The 21,251-nt window shown below is 37.4% G+C and overlaps 1 protein-coding gene across 6 annotated transcripts in view; it reads right to left on the bottom strand.

The window, feature by feature from the left end:
• Positions 1-21,251, bottom strand: part of nlgn4x (neuroligin 4 X-linked) — a 307,442-nt gene that overhangs the window by 271,974 nt on the left and 14,217 nt on the right. The window lies entirely within an intron of this gene.

Here is a 21,251-nt window from a genome sequence, read left to right as displayed (position 1 = left end):
CACCCACCACCGCTCCAAAACCCTCAGGCAAAAGGGGGAAGAAGGCAACTTTAAACTTAACAAAATCTGCTTTGTTGAGGGAGAAGCCCGAAGGCAGCCCGGGTGAGCCCAGGCTCCCTTGCCTCAGCCTCTCCATATTCCCATACAGACCTCAATGCTGCAATACAAACAGATGAGACAGAATTCTCCCTCGACACCTATCTCCCAGGCCTCCACACCAGAGACCCAGAGCTCCCACTTTTGGATCCTCTCACGTCGAAGCTCCAAAACTGAGTGATCTAAGAGGCGGGCAGCTTCCTATAAGCCCCGCCCCCTTCTAGAAGTCTCTCCTTCGTTGGGAGGGGGCAAATCCACTTCCCTCCCCCAGCTGCGCAGTGGGGGGAAGTTTCTTATTGACAATGGTAGATACATATTTATCCACTACTCTAGTTTTGCTTTTCTTTCTGTTCTTCCTATGCTAGACTACAACTGAGGTTGTACAATCAGTTCCTGAGTCCACCACACCTAGAAAACACTTACTAAACAAATTATGTTACGACTGTCTATTCAAAATAGTAATTTGAGGATGGGAGGCTCATCCATCTAGTTAACTTAACAAAGCCATAACAAGGGAATTTGGGCAATAAATCTATAGGCATATATAAACCAAAGAATGGCTTGCTTTCAAGAAATGTCAAACCAGGTGCTTCAGATGAACTATATCAACTCTGCATCTGAGAATTTCATCAGACTTGTAGAGATATTGTGTCAGGACCAATAGTACGAATAGTCCATTTACATTTTATGTATATATACCATATGCCCAATGCTGAGAACACCAATTAATAAAGTTTCAGCCAACAATACAACCGCTAATTCAGAAAGAGTATTGATATTCAACCATGGAATAATGAAACCAGTTTGAGTAGAATAACGACCACCTTTTAAAACCTATGTCCTATTGAAGTTGAAGAAGCAGAGTGGGGGAGCAACCTATTATGAGTGAAGGTATCTAAGACCTGAGGGTCAGCCAAATATTTGGGTCATCCTTTACAGGAAAGTAAACCTCGGGGATTCCCACCCAAGTTAAAAGTGAGAGTGAAATCACTACTTTTGCCTTAAATGAATCTCTCCCCCATCACCTGTAGAAGCTGTTCCAGAGCCATATCCTACACTGAAAAGATGCCAAAGGGAACACCAATTCTTAAGTTTTTCCTTGTTTACAATCAGTTTATAGACACCACTCAGATCATTCAATAAAGTCCCACACATACAGCATAGGGTAGGTGAAAAACCTTAAGTAAAGGGGAGAAAATTCCTACCTGGTACCAAAGTGATAAAATAAACTCACAATGTTTTTATGGAGGATTGCATTCTGAGCATGAAGATGCATGCATGTTTAATCTGAATGTTCCATTGTATTTAAATCTCGCGTAAATGAAGAAAGATGCATTATTAGTATGGTAAAGCTTTTACTACTATTGTGACATTCATACTGTCACATATTCCATAGCCTATATGCCATGGATTCAGTGTCTGAGACAAGAACGTAGGGTTCAAGGATCTCACTGTATGGTTCCTTGTATCTGATCCCCAGGAGGAACAGGAGGAATTTCAGGGAGAAAATGCTGACTTAAAAAGTGTGTGTATTCCTCACTTGTTAAATACAATGATATTCATATTAAAGGCAGAGTCTGTTAATTTGTGGTTAATAACTAAGATATCCTCCCCAGCAGTTGCAATGTCTATAATCACAGAAGATCCTCCTGAGGTGTCAGATTTTTGTGCTGAAATCTCAGGGACTGGGACAGTTCTGAATTGATAAACTTCTGTGTATCATTAGGTTCTCAGCACTATCAAAGTTACTTCTTTTAAAAACTGAATAAAGCCATATAACAATATATACAATTGGGGGTAGATAGTATGCTAACAATTTTTCTTCTTCCCATTTCTCACAATGATTTCTATAAATTTCTGTAGGTGATGCAGTAATTAGAGTGTCACAATGCTATGAAGGCAGGATATAAGTACACCTTTCCCTATATTCTGCCTTCAAAGCATTTTAGCATATATGATAATTTACTGAATGGGTCTATTCTAATTGCAACAGTTCAGCAGGATTTCCATTAAAACTTGTTATGCATTTAAAATCTCAAAACTTTTTTCCTATTTCAAGTTGATTTATTCAACAAAAAGGTTTATAATACAAAATAATTTATAGTCAAACTCCTTTGTATCTGTTAGGGTTTAGTTCTAGAACCTCCTGAAGATAACAAAATCTATGATCAGCCCTCTTCCTAATGGCTTTTTGATAAAAAATTAAAACTTGCCTGTGGAGCCAGACCTTCCCAGATGAATGATAACAGGCACTGGTAATATTCACCTCTGAATGCTTTGTTGGTGTTGGCAACTGTGACATGACCTTATGAAAATTGAATGTCATCAGAGCTACATAATTTATTTTTATAAATAAACTCAGTGGCCTGAGATTAGGGAAACTTTTTAATGGTAGTTACTGTAATGTTATTAATCGTTATATATGGGGTGGTGTTTTTTTCGTGTCAGGTGCAACCTGAGTTGCTTCTGGTGTGAGAATTGGCCGTCTGCAAGGACGTTGCCCAGGGGATGCCTGGATGTTTTGCTGTTTTTACCATCCTTGTGGGAGGCTTCTCTCATGTCCCCGCATGGAGCTGGAGCTGATAGAGGGAACTCATCTGCACTCTCCCTGGGTGGGATTCGAACCTGGCAGCCTTCAGGTTAGCAACCCAACCTTCAAGTCACAAGGCTTTAATCCACTAGGCCACAGGGGCTCCTGTTATAGGGTGTTAAAACTGGGTTATATTCTAAATTGGTGTATGATGTTTTTAGTTGACTATGTATTTTATGTATTGATGTATATCTATTTGCGTCTTTTAATCCTTTGTAACCCGCTTTGAATCCTACCCATGGGAAAAAAAACAGGATAGAAACGAATACATATTTATTATTTATGTATTTACTTCATTTTTACCCTGCCTTTCTCGTTATATTATTATTAATTATATTATTATTATTATTATTATTATTATTAATAATAATAATATGGATACACAAGTCCCATTAAATACAATAGCATAGTAAAATGGTGTGTCTTAGAAAACAAAGAAAAATTGAGATTTGTTTTTTGGATTTATATATATATATATATATATATATATATATATATATATATATGGACTGTGGATTCCATGTTTCATCCATTGTTCAGCTTGTTATACACAATTTACCATGTGAAAAGAATTATCCTCAATATAATGACAATAAAGTAAACATTAATACTGATTTTTATTTGAAAGCAGTTGCATGTGTTAAAATAAGTGAAACTGAGCACTGATATATCAGCAACAGTTTATGAAAATGGATAACATTACGGCCATGAATGGTTCATGTACTTCGCCAAACTAAAGAGAGAGTGTGTGTAGAGAATGCAGTATTAGAACAATTACAACTGAGGAGTACACAAAATTAAAATCTATTAACTTAACTCTTTTCCAGATAAACTGATGAAAAGCATTATTGGAGAATCTGCTATAAAACATACTGCACAAGGACATATCTCACTGAAGAAGAGTTAATATGACTTTTGAAAAGGTAAGGCATGTCTCATTGACTCTTACTGTAACCTTTTTAGAGTTGAAAAGGTCAAAAATATGTGAGTAGAGGTGACCAAACAGACATCATGTACTGAGATTTTTTTTTAAAAAAAAACTTGTAGACACATCAGAGGCTCCTGGACAAACTCAGAAGCTATGGAATAAGGTGTGTGGTGATGAGATATGAAATTGTAAGCAGAGCATAGGAATAAACATAGTTATTACAATGGAGAAACATGAGAAGTGGAGTCTTCTAAGGTTCCTTGTTCGTGATTGGTGCATTTTAATTTGGTCATATATTTTCTGGGTCCGAGAGTGAGTAGTAAAAGTGGCAAAATTTGTAGATGAAAACAGATTAATCAAGAGGGTGAAGAACAACAATTAGAATTGAAAAGCACTCCAAAAGGATCTCTTTAAACTGGATAACTGGACACTCAAATGACAGATGGTTCAATGTAAGTAAGTGCAAAGTAACACATGCAATGCATGGGGAAGAGGAGGAGGAGAGAAACAATCCATGTTTACATATGCACTGGTGGAATATGAGTTGTAGGTGAGAGGCCTTGAAAAAGATCCTATAGGGCTGGAAAGGGTGCAAGTATAGGGAAATTGAATCATCAGTAAACTAAAAGCCCATCCAGACAGGGCTCAAAATGCACAAGCTCTCACACTTTTACCGAAGGCATCCAAATGATGCCTTCAGTAAAAGAGAAATAGTTTGTGACAAAGCAGGAAAACCCTGCTTTGTCACAAATTATTTTGATATGCTATTAGACTCAGGTTTTCCTGAAAGGCCCGAGTCTAAAGGCTTCCGTTGTGCCACTCTGGAGGTTACTGGCGCATACCAATGTTGCGCTAGGAGGCGGGGGGGGGGAATAGCCTCTGTTTTGGTAGTAATTACTGCTCTGCAATGGGGACAAGCATTGGGAAAGCCTGCTTCCTTTGGGCACCCAAGCAGACAGCAATGAGGGCAAAACAGGGTTTACTTTAATCTGTTTTTGCCCTCAATAAATTGCTGTCTGGAAGTGCGTTTAGACAAGTGCTCTATGAGAATTTTGTTTGAACCTATTTAGTCCATGAGAAAAGCAAGGGAGAAAGATAGGATATGTACAAAATTATGCATAGTGTGGAGAGTGTTTTCCTCTCTCTGTGTCTTGATACTAGAATGAAAGGCAGCAAATTCTCACAGCCAATTGGCTACAAACAGGAAACGTATATTTCTCAAGCTTGTTTTCTGTAACAATTTGCACCGAGTGGATGTGTGAAATTGGCCCCTAGTATGACCCAGATTGAATCAAAATTTCCTTGACATAGGAATAGAAGCAAAATAAATCATATTTGCTAGCAATCTACAGATACACATGCGTGAAGTCAAAGTATAATTTGGAATGGTTTCCAATTAAACTTCCATTTTATTATAAAAACATTGCAGTAGTAAATTAATATCTAGGATCAGAAGTTTCAACAGCTATGCCAACACAATATCTGCAAAGCACTGTATTATACCAGTACACTCTATGTGTTATACAGATGTGTCAGCTTCCATTACAATCTTTTAGAATCTGGATGCTACAAAGTTATCCCAACAACTAAGCATTCTGTGAAGTGTGCTGACTACACATCTTCCTTTGGCTGTGATTTTATGCACAGTCAAAGGCTTCAGAAATCCATTTTGGAAAGCCTTTCTCCTTTTTAACAGCATCACCATGTCAGAAGTTTCAGCAACAGCCTGCTGGAACACAAAGTTCAAAGACACAAATCGAATGCTCAGTTTGAAACCCCAAACCAGTCCTATAGTTCTATCAGTTATGAACAAACTGTAGTCTCAAGCCTTAAATCTAGACTCCCAGAAACGGAAGTTTATGATCAACACACAAAGATGAACTCTATTTCAGGGAAAACAACTGAAGTATGGACCATATGGAGGGGGCGGGGGTGGGAGCACATTTCACCAGAGATTATACTTGCAACTTCAGAACTACTGTTCTGAAAGATCCTCAAAACTCCATTAAATGCTTTTGGAGATGCATTTTACGTATCTTAGAGGAAATGAAAAATGTCCAAGGGTTTATTCAAGATACTATTCTAAATCCAATTGCTACTCACAGTTCATGGAGCTCTCATATTTGAAATTGACAAATACACTTCTATATATATAAAAGGATAAAAAATTTTGGCCTAGGACAAAACAACAAACTACACATCCCAGAAACACTAAACTTGGCAACACAACCCCTCATCCATGCCTCTATGTTCATACAACAAAAAGAAAAGAAAAATAAAGCCCTAATTAGAGGGAGAGGAATAATTGTGTTTTATCCAATTGCTGCCAGTTACAAGGCTAAACTCTGCCCACTTGATCTCCTAGCAACCTACTCAGCCCAGGGGACAGGCACAGTTAGGCCTCAGGCCTCTTCCACACTGCCTATAAGATACAGATTATCTGATTTTAACTGGATTATATGGCAGTTGTGATGTTTCAGAGACCCTCGAGTCATGACCCCGCAGCCATTATAGTTCAGACTGAAGAGGATATGGGTTTTTTTCCAACTCAGCAAGATTCTGTTCCCTTCCAGATGTTCCCTGTTGACAGTTTGGGTCCAAAGCTAATTACAAAAGCCCTTGAAACAGAGCCTGGTTCCCCGGAAAGTGTTCCTTTTGATAGGAAATCGTTTCTCAAAACACACCGCTCTGAGAAGGAGATTCGGAAACGAAGCGCGAGATTAGCGGAGAGAGAGGACGCTAATTAAACTGATTCCCTTGAGAGTTTTCAGGGAGGGTTGCATCTGGCAAAGTTGTTGTCTTCAGTCCGATTCCCTTGGGAAAGTGTGATCAGGCACCTGGTTTGGGGAAGATTTGAAGTCCCATAAAAGTTCTGGGCACAGGCTAGCCATCGTGGTGTCAATGTGTCAGTTGGAAAGTTAACATCAACTCTAGTTCCTGCGGCACGCTACTCTTGAGTAGACCGGGTGTTGCATCTCATCTCCCTGTCAAGACTGGACTGCGTTTCAGTTCCACCATGACCAACTTTGCCTTGGTTCCTTGCCTTGCCTTGTTATCCCTGCCTTGGACTTTGAACCTGGAACTCTTTTGAAAGACCTTGCTTTATTCCCCACTCAAACTGCTTGGAAGTTTGAGTGTGTTTCGGTTATTGGATTTGAAAACTTGATCTCTAATACTGGACATTAAACTTTATATTACTGGACTATATTTGACTTTTCCTGAAAGGACTATTGCTGGACTATATACTCTGCTTATTTTTGTTTGATACTTTTATTCCTTTAATAAAGATATTAGATTGTTTATTGGCCTCCGTGTTGGTTTCCAGTGCTCACGCAGCTTAGAGGCGTCACAGTAGTGTAGACTCAAGGCCCTTCCACACAGCTATATAACCCATTTATAATCTTATATTATCTGCTTTGAACTGGATTATCTTGACTCCACACTGCCATATAAGTCACTTCATTGTGCATTTTATTCAGCTGTGTTGAAGAAGCCTCATATAATCCAGTTCTAAGCAGATAATATAAGATTATAAATATACAGTAGAGTCTCACTTATCCAACATAAACAGGCCGGCAGAACCTTGGATAAGTGAATATGTTGGATAATAAGAAGGGATTCAGGAAAAGTCGATTAAACATCAAATTAGGTAATGATTATACACATTAAGCACCAAACATCATGTTATACAACAAATTTGACAGAAAAAGTAGTTCAATGCTCAGTAATGCTATGTTGTAATTACTGTATTTACAAATTTAGCACCAAAATGTCACAATGAATTTAAAACATTGACTACAAAAACATTGACTACTAAAAGGCAGACTGCGTTGGATAATTCAGAACACTGGATAAGCGAATGTTGGATAAGTGAGATTCTACCCAATTCTGCCATGGAGAACACAATCCAAGCATGCCCAACAGATGGCCAGCCAGCCTCTCAATAATAATAATAATAATAATAATAAGAAGAAGAAGAAGAATATCATACAATCATAAGGTTAGGAGACACCCCTAAGGATCATCCAGTTCAACTTCCTTATATCATGCAGGAGGACACAATCCAACCACTCCTGACAGATGGCCATCCAATATGTGCACAATAATAATACACATCAAATCATAGCATCGGACAGTTAGGCGACACCCCTAAAGGCCATCCAGTCCAACCCAATTCTGCCATGTAGGACACAATCCAAACACTCCCAACAGATGGCCACCCAGCCTCTCAATACTAATACTAATAATAATAATAATAATAATAATAACAACAACAACAACAACAACAACAACAACATAGAATCCTAAGGTTTGGAGTGACCCCTAAGGATCATCCAGATCAACTTCCTTCTACCATGCAGGAGGACACAATCCAAGCACTCCTGACAGATGGCCATCCAGCCTCTACATAATAATGATGATGAAGATGATGATGATGATGATGATGATGATGATGATGATGATGATGATGATAATAATAATAATAATAATAATAGAAGCATAGAATCCAAGAGTTTGGAGAGACCCCTAAGGGCCATCCAGCCCAACCCTTTCTACTATGCAGCAGGACACAATCCAAGCATTCACAACACATGGACAACGTATAATTACTATACAATACTACACAGGGACATAGACCCCCTCTACCCTCACCACTTTCACAGTACACAAACAACCAAATGCATACTAAACATAAAGACAACCATACAACAGACACTCAATACCACCACTACCTCAACAAGTTCACACCACCAGACAACGCCACAGCAATGCGTGGCCGGGCACAGCTAGTATACATATGATTTGTTTTCCTCACTCTATTTTCAGTGTTCTACTAGAACTGTGCACAACTGTGCATACTGGGTCCCCCTGGGGTAGAAGAGCGGTATATAAAATAAATGAATAAATAAATAAATAAATAAATAAATACAGTTCAATGCCATATGGATCAAATTGCAGATGATTTTCACCACACATGAGTATTTTAATTACATAGATCTTTTAATCTCTAAAAGATGAACTAACATTTTAAGTTCTTTCTAGATATGTGTTTCATGAATAGAAAATATTATCCCCAAGTAACCAGCCCATCATTACTGGTTGGACTGACATGCCTGAAATCAAAATTATTTTACAACAACATAGCTTTCCTGTCATTCATTTGAAAATTCATATCAGCTGGTTATAGCCTAGACTGCAATTTTCTCCATTCTCAAAAATTATATACAGCATGACCTCTGTACCTATGGGACCATTACTCGTGGTTTCACCATCTACATGCTATGAACTGTTCTTTTAAAGAATTGTCTAGGCTCTCCTGGTAATTTTATGGTATGTTTCATCCAGAAATTACCATAGAATTGGGTTGCTGTGAGTTTACCGGGCTGTATGACCATGTTCCAGAAGCACTCTTTCCTGACATTTTGCCTGCATCTATGGCAGGCATCTTCAGAGGTTGTGAGGTATGATACCTTACAATCTCTGAGGATGCCTGCCATAAATGCAGGCAAAACGTCAGGAAACAATGCTTCTGGAACATGGCCATACAGCCCAGAAAACCCATAGCAACCCAGTGATTCCAGCCATAAAAGCCTTCAACAATACCATAGAATTGCCATGGTGGACATAGCAAATTTCTAGAGGAGTTACTTCTCTAAAATGTTGTAGGCTTTCCAAGACAACCCTTATGGTAACTTACAGAAAAGACATTCATTTCAATACAATTCACTATTATCCAAGTTTTCCTGCTTCCATGGTAACTTTAGGAACATATCCCCATGGATACTGTATGTTTATGATATATTTGCCACATTTGCATGCACCTTTTTGGGACAGAAGATATATCTCTGGACTATGTTTTCTTTTTTAAATATAATATCACCCAACCATCCAATCAAATCTTCTGTTAGTTACTTTATCCTACAGTGATGGAGCTGGGTTTGTGAAAGCCTAAGGTTCTCTTGGCTTCAGATCTTTCCCTATAATATCATTAAAAAGCAAAGTCAATAAAATAATAATAATTACAAAAAAAAATAATTCAAAAAAAAGCAACAAATAGTTGCGAGCACTCTGTACACTGTTACTGGGTTAGGGCACTGATAAAACGTATAATTATATATTTACCCTATTATTGTAGTTTGTTTCACATCCTGCTCACTTGTTACTCCTAAACTGTGGAGCTTAGAATAACAGAAATATAGAGAGTTGGAAGAGATCACAAGGGTCATCCAGTTTAACCCCCTGCCAGGCAGAAATACACAATCTTGTGCTTTTTTTTCATTTATGGGTTTTGTTTTTTCATTTTGTTATGAACCACTTTCCAGCTTTGGAAGAAAGGTGGGATCGAAATCCAAACAGATAAAATAAATAACATCATCGTTGTTGTTTTTGCTGCTGTTGCTGTTATATTTGTGTCCTGCTTTTATCTCTTGATTTTAAACAAACAAAAATGTTATTTTGTGCTTCCCTGCCAAAAAAAAATACAAATGCATAGATTTAAATATATATTTAATTTGGATGCACACATTCTCTTGCATATATTTTAATGTATCATCAGTGGACAGATCTCCTTTATAGTAAACTATGTCCAATCTTGAGATCACTGAGCAATCTCAGAATGCATATTAAATATTGAGTCAGGACAGTGACTAAGATTATTTCTGTCTGTTTATTTCTGGATGATATGCAGCTTTAGCCTTGACAGTGGGTTCCATTAGACATTTAAATCTATTCAAGTATTTTCCTAACATTTGGCATACAAAACAACATGTTAACAGATGGAGAAATTTGATCTCTCAGCCTTCTGGCACTCCTATCAACAGGGTAGCAAAACATATATATTGCAGCTATTTCTAACAGACCCTGTCCTTGCTGTCCCAATGTGCTCCCCAACCATTTCACATTAGGGCATAACACTTAACACAGCAAGTTCAGAATAACTGTTTCCAATACACTGTTGTGTTTCAACCAGTTCTGGGTAATCATAAAAATACAGAAATGATAAATTTGTCTACCTATATAAGAACAGCACATAGATACAGAATCTGCAAGTTAACTGAAAAATTCTGTTTGTTTTTGACATGTATATTTACATTTCTATATTAAGTTAACAAAATCTGCGGTCAACACTCTACTTCCTAGGTCCCTTCCACACAGCCATATAACCCAGAATATCAAGGCAGAAAATCCCACAATATCTTCTTTGAACTGGGTTACCTGAGTCCACACTGCCATATATTTCAGTTCAAAGGAGATAAAGTGGGATTTCCTGCCTTGATATTCTGGGTTATATGGCTATGTGGAAGGGCCTCTAGTTGCATCGGTTGAGATAATAGCTTGTAATTTGGAATCAATGAAAAAACAGACGAGGTCTACAATTGTGCCAAATTTCAGATTAATCTGATACAACTGTCAGAACTAAATCAAGTATTCAGAAAGAGGTGAAAGGTGTCATAGGGGACCCAGACTGATTACGGACCTTTTCACACAGCCATATAACCCAGAACATCAAGGCAGATAATTCACAATATCTGTTTTGAACTGGATTGTCTGAGTCCACACCACCATATAATCTAGTGCAATGTGGAGTTTATACAACTGTGTGGAAGGGACCTTTGTTTCAATTACTTTTAATTCCATAGTGGATTAAAATAAAACTACCTGATGAACTGGTATAAAATCCCCTTCCTGGCAACTTTATAAAATTCACATTGAATGGGATTATATGGCAGTGTGGACTCAGATAATCCAGTTCAAGGCAGATATTGTGGATTATCTGCCTTGATATTCTGTGTTATATTGGCTGTGTGGAAGGGCCCAGAAGCTCTCTAACAGTCCTGAGAGCTGAGGGCCCTTCCACACAGCCATATAATCCAAAATATCAAGACAGAAAAATCCCATAATATCTGCTTTGAACTGCGTTATCTGAGCCTACATTGCCATATATTCCAGTTGAAAGCAGATAATATGGGATTTTATTCAACTGTGTGGAAGGGCCTTCAGCTATTTTCTATACTTCAGTTGATTATGATGATGAATATGATGTAGAAAATTAAGACAAGCTTAATTTAGTACATCTCAAGTACCAAATTCATAAGTACAGTAGAGTCTCACTTATCCAACATAAACGGGCCGGCAGAACTTTGGATAAGCAAATGTTGGATAATAAGGAGGGATTAAGAAAAAGCCTATTAAACATCAAAATAGGCTATGATTTTACAAATTAAGCACCAAAACATCATGTTATACAACAAATTGGACTGAAAAAGTAGTTCAATATGCAGTAATGCTATGTAGTAATTACTGTATTTACGAATATAGCACCAAAATATCACGATATATTGAAAACATTGACTACAAAAACAATGACTACTAAACGGCAGACTGCGTTGGATAATCCAGAACATTGGATAAGCGAATGTTGGGTAAGTGAGTTAACAGCACATTTTCTCAATAGCAATAGGATTGAGTTAGAATTTCATGATGGAAAAATATACTTTGTTAGCAAGCTCAAATTAATAGCCAAAACTTCATTGTTTTGCTGAAGTTTGAGCAGTGATTAAAATGTTAATAAGGTTGCTCTTCACCCGTAGGTCCATGGCAGCAGCAGCTTGCAAAGTTATCCCATGAATACTCAAATTGATTCTGAGGTTACAAGGGTGCCCGTATTCCAGTATTTATAGAGGGATCCTTTCAGAATCTATTTGATTCTATCTGCAATGTTATTACTTTAGTTATGGAATAAGAGGTCATAAGAATTATTTTGAAGTCAGCTTGACTTTCCTGGGCCTCTCATCCTAGAAAACTTGGGGAAAAAACACACACACATACAAGATCCTTCAAATCGTATATTTTGAAGGAAGAGAATTAAATGAGTCCCCTCAGGGAGACAGGGCGGAGTATAAATAAAGTATTATTATTATATAAATGGAACTTTCTTCTGAGTAAACATCCTTGAATTCAGGCTGAAAATGTACCGGTACTTTGGAGAGCAACATCACAGCACAATGCTATACATTTTTACTCTGAAGTACTTTGATTGCATTCAGTGAGGTTTATTTCCAGGAAGATGGGTTCACAACAGCAACTTTTTTCATCCAATGTGTCCATATTTAATCCAAACGTTAAGCAAATTCCCAAACTACCATCCTTAATGGCTGTCTACTTTTGAAGCAAGCACCAACCTCCTCTGCAAAATGCTGCACTGCACCAAAAAGAAAAGATATTAAAATAATGACAGCAAGAAATGACTGGCTGGGTATTTTTTTTCCTGACAGGAAAGATTAGATAATACCATGTTCATAAATGGAATATAAAGAGTACTGTGTTTTCTTTTCTTGCAAACTGTTGCCAACGAGACTGTGCTGAGAGACAGTGATACTGGAAACTGTTTGCAATATTATTTAGTAAATGTTTTGCTACATAATTCCAACTAAAACTATTGATCTTTAGTGTGTCCAGTCATAAAATGTTATACAAACTGTGAGTCTATATGTTTTTGGATTTGCTTTAATAATAGTGCTGGAAAAGTACCCTGGTTTTATAAATGTTGACAAGGATTCATAATATAAATCTGTTTGAACAAAATAATGATCTGTCAGTTCCTGCCCTGATTCTCTAGAAGAAAACATTACTGCTTTGCAGTGTTCAATATTGAATGTGTATCATTGTCTTAGAAACTTGTGAACAATTAGAAACACTGGAGGAAATAGGCTAAAAAGCAGATCTGAACTTTTATTCTCAGAAGTCAATTTCCACTCATAGGAGAATACTTTCAACATTAACTGAAATGTCTTTGATTCAAAGGAAGTGATTTACTTTTGCATTTTCAGAGAAAAAATGCATCAGCAAGGAAGCTGGTGAAAACAGGAAATAGATTTGCATACTATTTCTGCATATCAATGAATATGTATATTAGTGGTAGTAGCATGTGTCTCAAGTCACCTGCTGACTTATGGTACTTTGAAATTTTCTGACATCCAATTATCACTGTCTTCCTCTGAATATCTGGCAGTCACTCTTTCAAGTACTAACTAGGTCTGGTCATGCTTAACTTCCAAGATCAACCAGGATCTTGTGCCCCAGGGTATTCAGGATGTCATTGGCTAGCTTAGTAGTTTAAGCCTTGGCGTATGACTCAGAAGATCCCCAATCAGTCATGGAAAACTAAGGGGTTACTTTGAGCAAGTCATATTCTCTTAGGCAGAGGAAGATAAAGGCAAACCCACTCTGAACAAATCTAATAAAACCCCATGATACTGTTGCCTTAGGATCACCATAAGTCATGAACCACTTTAAAGTAAATCAGCAGCAGCAACAACAAAAAATTTTAAAAATAAAATGTCATCAATACTATTACTGAAATACAATACATCTCAGCATAGTTGAGAAGACTGTAACCTTTTGGCCTCTCTGCCTGTTCAGTTACCAGTATATACAGACGTGCACAGAACTTGGTATTTTATTGTAAACTAGCTGTGCCCGGCCACGCGTTGCTGTGGCAAAGTGGTGGTGGTATTGGTTAAAAATTGTTGTGTAATTTTTATTTGACGTTATTTGCATTTTTTAATTAATTTTATTATAAGTTATATTTTTATTTATTATATTTTATTATTTTCTTGTATTATTTTAGTTATTTTCTGTTATTATAGTATGTTATTGTATCAATTTTTTAGTGTTTTTTATTATTTTTTATTGGGTTGCTAGGAGACCAAGTTGGAGGAGCTTAGCCTTCTAACTGGCAGCAATTGGATAAAAGCAATTATTCCTCTCTCTCTAATTAGGACTTTATTTTTCTTTTCTTTTTGTTGTATCAACCTAGAGGCGTGGATGATGGGTTGTGTTATCAAATTTTGAGGTTGGGGGGCCTGTAGTTTTGTTGTTTTGTGGGTCGCCGTGATGCCATCACTCTTTTATATATATAGATACGTAAATGTCAATTTGGAAATAATTATTTATTAAGATCAACTGACCTGTGTGCCTACTCAGTGTTTATTCAGCTGAGAAGAATTAATGATCAAATTGTAGATTCATTGTCTCCTTTCTTGTGGTTTACAAGGTTTACTGGAAATTCCTCCAAACAGAGGCAATGAGTAGGACCCAAAATGAACCTACTATGGATTGAAAACTTAGGATGCAAGTCAGTATCTATTATTGGAAACACATACTTCTATTTTCTACATAAATTTGCCAGCTATTAGAGACTTTGCTTGCTCGTAGGTCAGAGGAATTGGAACACAAAAAACATTTACAGTAGATGTTAATTTTATCTATATCCTGCACAAGACTGAAAGGGATTAATTTAATACTTGATGATTCATCATGACTTTCCTAAGCAGTATTCTGTGTGTTTTATTCCTACTCAAGGGGACAGCGTGATCATATACAATTTAATATGCGATTCAGAATTTTTCAAAAAATTATTACCAAGGCTTTAGCACTCCACTGTTAGAGGTGTTCATATATTTTAGAAAATACATTTTGGTATTTCCTATATTGGTTGTAGTGTCGTTTGGAAGACACACTTTATTGAAGGCACCAGGTTTAGTCTCAGGCATATCAAAGAAGAACAGGAAAAAACTCATGTCTGCAGCCCTGGAGATACTGAAGAATAACTATAAGGATTGATGGGTTGCTATGCCTTCAGTGCCATTAATTTGCTTTGGTGTACCAAAAAGACAAATCACAACAGCTGGCATGAAAGACAATTATATTATCCCCTTCCTTGCTGTTTTAATACCACGAGATGGCAATTTTAAAAAGAAGCAAACACTGTGAGATTGCCATAATTTTCAGGCAATTTGAGTGCACATACACACACACACACATACACACACAGTAAGTTCACTCAGCTTTTATTTCTTAGTGCAGACCATACAAAGTTATTTAATATTTTGCCTTCATAATTCATACAAATGTCTTCAGAATCATGCATTTATGTAGTCTACTTTGTCCTCCACTTTTTGGCTGCCAACTCATATTTTGTATTATTTGAACTAATATTAAAAGCCAAAAAAAGTATAATGGTTATTGATCATAGGGAACAGATAAAGAAAATCTGCTCCTATAGAAATACCTCTTTAGTAAAATATTAAATTATCTGAACAGCAGTTCCACATTTATTTTAATCAACTAGACTAGTAAATGGAAATAGCATGCCAAGATACTTGAACTACTACAATATTCCATTTCCCCTCTGCCAGAGTAATGGTTATTTCAAGATGATTCTTGACTCCTGGGAATATCTACTGATGGTATGAAAGAGAAAACCTATGAGGAAAGTTTGAATAATGTGGTTATGTTTAGATTAGTGGTGAGAAGTTTCAGAGACAGAATCATGGAATAATGGAGTTGGAAGAGACTACATAGGCCATCTAGTCCAACCCCTGCCATCCAGGAAAAGTGCAAAGTTCCCCTGAGAGTCTGTTTAAAAGCCTCTAAGGAAGGAGATTCCACTACACTCTGAGGCAGAGAGTTCCACTGCTGAACAGCTCTTACAGTCAGAAAGTTCTTCCTAATGTTCAGGTGGAATCTCCTTTCCTGTAATTTGAACTCATTGCTTCGAGTCCTAATCTCCAGGGCAACAGAAAACAAGTTTGCTCCCTCCTCCTTATGACAACCTTTCAAGTATTTATACATGACAGACATGTCTCCTCCCAACCTTCTCTTCTGTAGGCTAAGACTAAGAACAACTCAAAGTGCTGGCTTAAGCCTATAAAGCCCTAAATGTTTCTGGTTCAGCTTACCTGACCAAACGTATTTCCCTTTATGAACCAGTTTGAGCGTTAAGATTGGCCGGAGAAGTCCTGCTCTCAGTCCCACCACCTTCTCAGGTATGACTGGTTGGGATGACAGGGCCTTTTTGGTGGTGGCCCCTCAGCTATGGAACTCCCTCCCCAGAGAGATTAAATCAGCCCCCCTCTCTCCTTGTGTTCAGGAAAAAAAATGTAAAACCTGGCTGTGCAAGCAGGCATTTGGCGAGTGACAGTATTACAGAATAATACCTATCATGATATAGACTTAATGAAGCAGCTAAATGATTACTATGGGACTGGTGCAATGTTTAATATACTTTATGTTTTATGGTATGATGTTTTTATATATAATGTTATAATGGTTCAATTCATATTTCTATGTTATTGATTTAGTTAATGTTATGTACTGCTTTTATATGTATCTTGCGGGATTGAATTTTGCCATGTTGTACACTGCTCTGAGTCCCCCTCGGGGTGAGAGAGAGCGGTATAGAAATGCAGTAAATAAATAAATAAAATATTCCTCATAGGGCTTGGTCTCCAGACCTTTGATCTTTTTAGTTGCCCTCCTCTGGACACCTTCCAGCTTGTCAATACCTCTTTTGAACTGTAGTGCCCAGAATTAAACACAGTATTCCAGTTGAGGTCTAATCAAAGCAGAATAGAATGGCACAATAACTTCCCTTGATCTAGACAGTTTCTCCTTTTGATGCAGCCCAAAATCCCATTGGCTTTTTAGCTGCTGTATCACACTGTTGACTCATGTTCAACTTGTTGTCCGCTAAGACTCCAAGATCTTTTTCATAAGGACTGTTGCCAAGCCAGGCATCACCCATTCTGCATCTTTGCATTTCATTTTTTCTGCCTAAGTGTAGTATTCATTTTGTTAGTTTTGGTTCAGCTCTCTAATCTGTTACGGTTATTTTGAATTCTGATCCTGTCCACTGAAGTATTAGCTAACCCTCCTAATTTGGTGTCATCTGCAAACATGATAAGCATGCCCTCTAAACCTTCATCCAAGTCATGAATAAAAATGTTGAACAGTACTGGGACTGGGACCAGGACCAAACCCTTTGGCACTCTACTAGTCACTTCTTTCTAGAATGAATAGGGACCATTGGTGAGCACTCTTCATGTTCAGTCACTTAACCTATTACTGATCCACCTAACAGTAGCAATGCCTAGCCCACATTTTAACTAGTTTGTTTGCAAGAAGGTCAAAGGCCTTACTGAAATAAAGAAATGCTACATCCACAGCATTCCCCACCAAGCTTGTAACTCTATCGAAAAAAGAGATAAGATTAGTCTGGTATGACTTGTTTTTGAGGAATCCATGTTGACTTCTAGCAATTGCAGCATTCCTTTCCAAGTGATTGCAGATTGCCTCCTTAATTATCAGCTCCAGAATCTTTGCTGATATTGATGTCAGGCTGATGGGACAGTAATTGTTTTGGTCTTCTTTTTTTCCCTTCTTGAAGATAAGGACAACATTTGTCTTCCTCCAATCTGCTGGGATGCCTCCTGTTCTCCAAGAATTCTCAAAGATTAGTGCCAGTGGCTCTGATATTACTTCTGCAAATTCCTTCAATGCTTTTGGATGTTGTTCCTCTGGCCCTGGAGAACTGAATTCATTTGGAGTAGCCAGGTATTCCTGGACTACTTCTTTATCTATATTGGGTTGCATTTTCCCTATTACCTTGTCAGCTCCATATTGCTCAGGTTGAACACCAATCTCCTTTTGGGAGAAGACCGAGACAAAGAAGATGTCGAGCAGCTCTGCCTTTTCCTATCCTGTTAGCACTTCACCACCTTTTCTACGCAGAGGCCTTACCATTTTCTTTTTTTCCTTTTTCTATTGACATAACCAAATAATGCATTTTCATTGTTTTTAATCTCTCTGACAAGCCTGAGTTCATTTTGTGCTTTAACCTTACAAATATTTTCCCTACATATGTTGGTTTTCATTTGAATTCCTCTTTGGTGATTCCCCCGCCCCCTTTCCATTTCTTCTGCATGTCTCTTTTAAATCTTAGCTCAATTAAAAGTTCTTTGGACATCCATTCTGGTTACTTTACACTTCTCTTATTTTTTCTCCTTGCAGACACTGCTTACAATTGTGCCTTCAATATCTCAGCATTAAGAAACTCTTATCCATCATTAACTCCCTTTTCTTTTAATATTCCTCTCCATGGAATCAGGATCAGTATTTCCTTAAATTTCCTGAAGTCAGATCTCCTAAAATCTAGAATGCATGTTTGACTTCTCTTAGTTTCCCTTCCTTTGTATCACAAATTCCATGGTCATTCCTATGTAAAGATCCCACTCCTTCCACTCCATTGACCAGGTCCTCAGTCTTAGTTAGGATCAGATCCAGAATTACCTTGTTTCCTCTTCTATCTTTTGGATAATAAAGTCATCTTCAAGGCAAGTGAGGAATTTGTTGGACTTTGAAAAAGTTTGTTTTCCAAAGTAGTTCAAATTCTTCATTGTTACTTATCTATTCTATCTGCATATTTGGTCATCTGGTCATGGAAGGCTTCATCCAGTATGTCTTGGAGGTCTGCAGTAGACCCCCACACCTATGTCTTTTTCAGTTCTTGTTCCTTTAATTCTTATCCAGATGTTTTCAACCTGGTTTCCAGGAGTGAAGTCTTGCATCTCTTCACATGTGCACATATTTTTGACATAGAATGCTACTTCACCCACTCTCCTGTTTGATCTAATTCTCTGAAATAGGTTATACCCCACCATTGCTACATTCCAGTTATAGAACTCATCCCACCAGGTTTCAGTTATGCCTATTACATTGTAACTGTTTAGTTATGCTAAGAGTTCCAGTTCATCTTGTTTATTTCCCTTGCTTTTGGTATTAGTGTAAAGACATCTAAATCCATGGAGCATTCCCCTTAGATATTTATTTGAAATTATTGTCCTCTCACTGCTTGGAACTTGTTGTGTTTGTCCAAACCTCTCTTTATGCTTTTGGCTGTTCAATCCAGGCCTCAATAAACTACTGTTCCCAAGGATATTGTCACACTCCCCCACACAACCTAGTTTAAAGTTTGCCTGATCAGGATTGCCAGTCTCTGAGCAAAAGCATTCCTTCCAACTTCTGCAAAGTGCAACCTATTCTGTGACAGTAGCTCATCTTCCTAGAAAAGAAGATCATGGTCCAGGAAGCCAAATTGTTTTTCCTGACATCATCTGTGGAGCCAGTTATGCACCTCTACTATTTTTCTCACCCTTCCTGTGCTGCGTTGAACAACTGTGAGTGATGAAAAGGCCACCTATGCATTAAGATTTTTTAACTTTCTTCCAAGAGTTTCAAAATCCTTTCTAATCTTTTGAAGAATATGCCTTGCAGTATCATTGGTTCCTACATGAATCAACATTGGAGGGGGAGGGTCAGTGGGATTGAAGAGTCTTATCAGCCACTGAGTTATGTGGTAGATTTTTGACCAGAGAGGCAGCATGATATAACAGCTATCTTTAAATATCTCAAGGTCTGCCACAGAGAGGAGTCAGCAGGCCTGTTCTCTGTGGCCTTAGAAAGTAGAAGCAGGTCTAATGGTTTAAAGTTAGAAGAGAGTATATTTTGCTTTAACATCAGAAGAAACTTCTTGACAATAAAAACAAATTTGGCTATGGAACCAATTACGTAGAGAGATTATGGGGTCTTCCTCTCTGGACATCTTCAAAAAGAGGCTTGACAGCTATCTGCTTTACATGGAGATCCTGCATTGAACAAGAGGTTGGACTTGATGGTCCACAAGGTCCCTTCCAACTCTTTCTATTATTCTATAGCCTGTTACTTCTTCCCCATCTTGTTTCAAAGGATTTTCTTTAGTCTCATTTTCTTTCTACAGTGATGTTCAACTTAAGGGACATAGGCACTAATGGAATATGTCATTGAACAGGCATATTCATGTATTAATTAAATCTGTACTTCCCTTTCATTCAAATGGACATTCAGGGGATTATTATTACAGAAATGTTGTGTCTGTCGGTTATATCACATTGTGGGGTATGTGACCAGTTTTAAACAATTTAAAACAGGTGAATCACCACACAATATGATCAACAGATAACAGCTTCATAATTTGACACTCAAGATGTTCAGGAATTTTCAAAAGCAGACAAAAAAACTGGACTTCTCACTAAGAATAATTATCTCATTCTAGCCACTGGCAATATTGCTAATATTGAAAATGTGAGTTCCTCTGAGCGGTTTTTTCTAATTGCAAGTTCTTTCTTTTGAATTTATACAGACATTTGAAAATGTTGGCAAGTTCATTTTTCAAAGAGACTACTCTTCCTGCTATGATAATATGGTACCCATCTACAATATTGTCAAGGAGGGAAGTGCCACCAGGAAAACAGAATGGCAATAATCTTAATTCAACTCCATAAATATGATTTAATATATCTGAAAGTGTAATCCACTGAGAGGATATGTCAGTTCCATTTGTCCACACTGTCAATATTCTCTCTCTCTCTCTCTTTCTATTTCTCTGCATTTCTGTTTAAAATATAGGTGAGATTACAGGAAGTTTTTTTCTTAAAAGCCAAATATATTTAACATTCATCTGTAATTTATCATGAAAAGTCCACTGGTAAAGAAATATTTTCATTCTAAAGCAATAGTTCTCAAACTATGGGTCCCCAGGTGTTTTGCCCTACAATTCCCAGAAATCCCAGCCAGTTTACCACCTGTTAGGATTTCTGGGAGTTGAAGGCCAAAACATCTGGGACCCACAGGTTGAGAACCACTGTTCTACAACATTAAACATTTCACAGTAATTGAATACATTATTATGTGTAATATATCATCAAATTATAAATGACTTTCCATATAAGGGAAAATAAATAAATAAGCATATGTATA

This window comes from Anolis carolinensis, chromosome 3 (assembly GCF_035594765.1).
Source record: "Anolis carolinensis isolate JA03-04 chromosome 3, rAnoCar3.1.pri, whole genome shotgun sequence".
NCBI lineage: Eukaryota > Metazoa > Chordata > Lepidosauria > Squamata > Dactyloidae > Anolis > Anolis carolinensis.
Note: the sequence above shows the minus strand (reverse complement) of the source record. Positions and strands in the feature narration are given on the sequence as shown.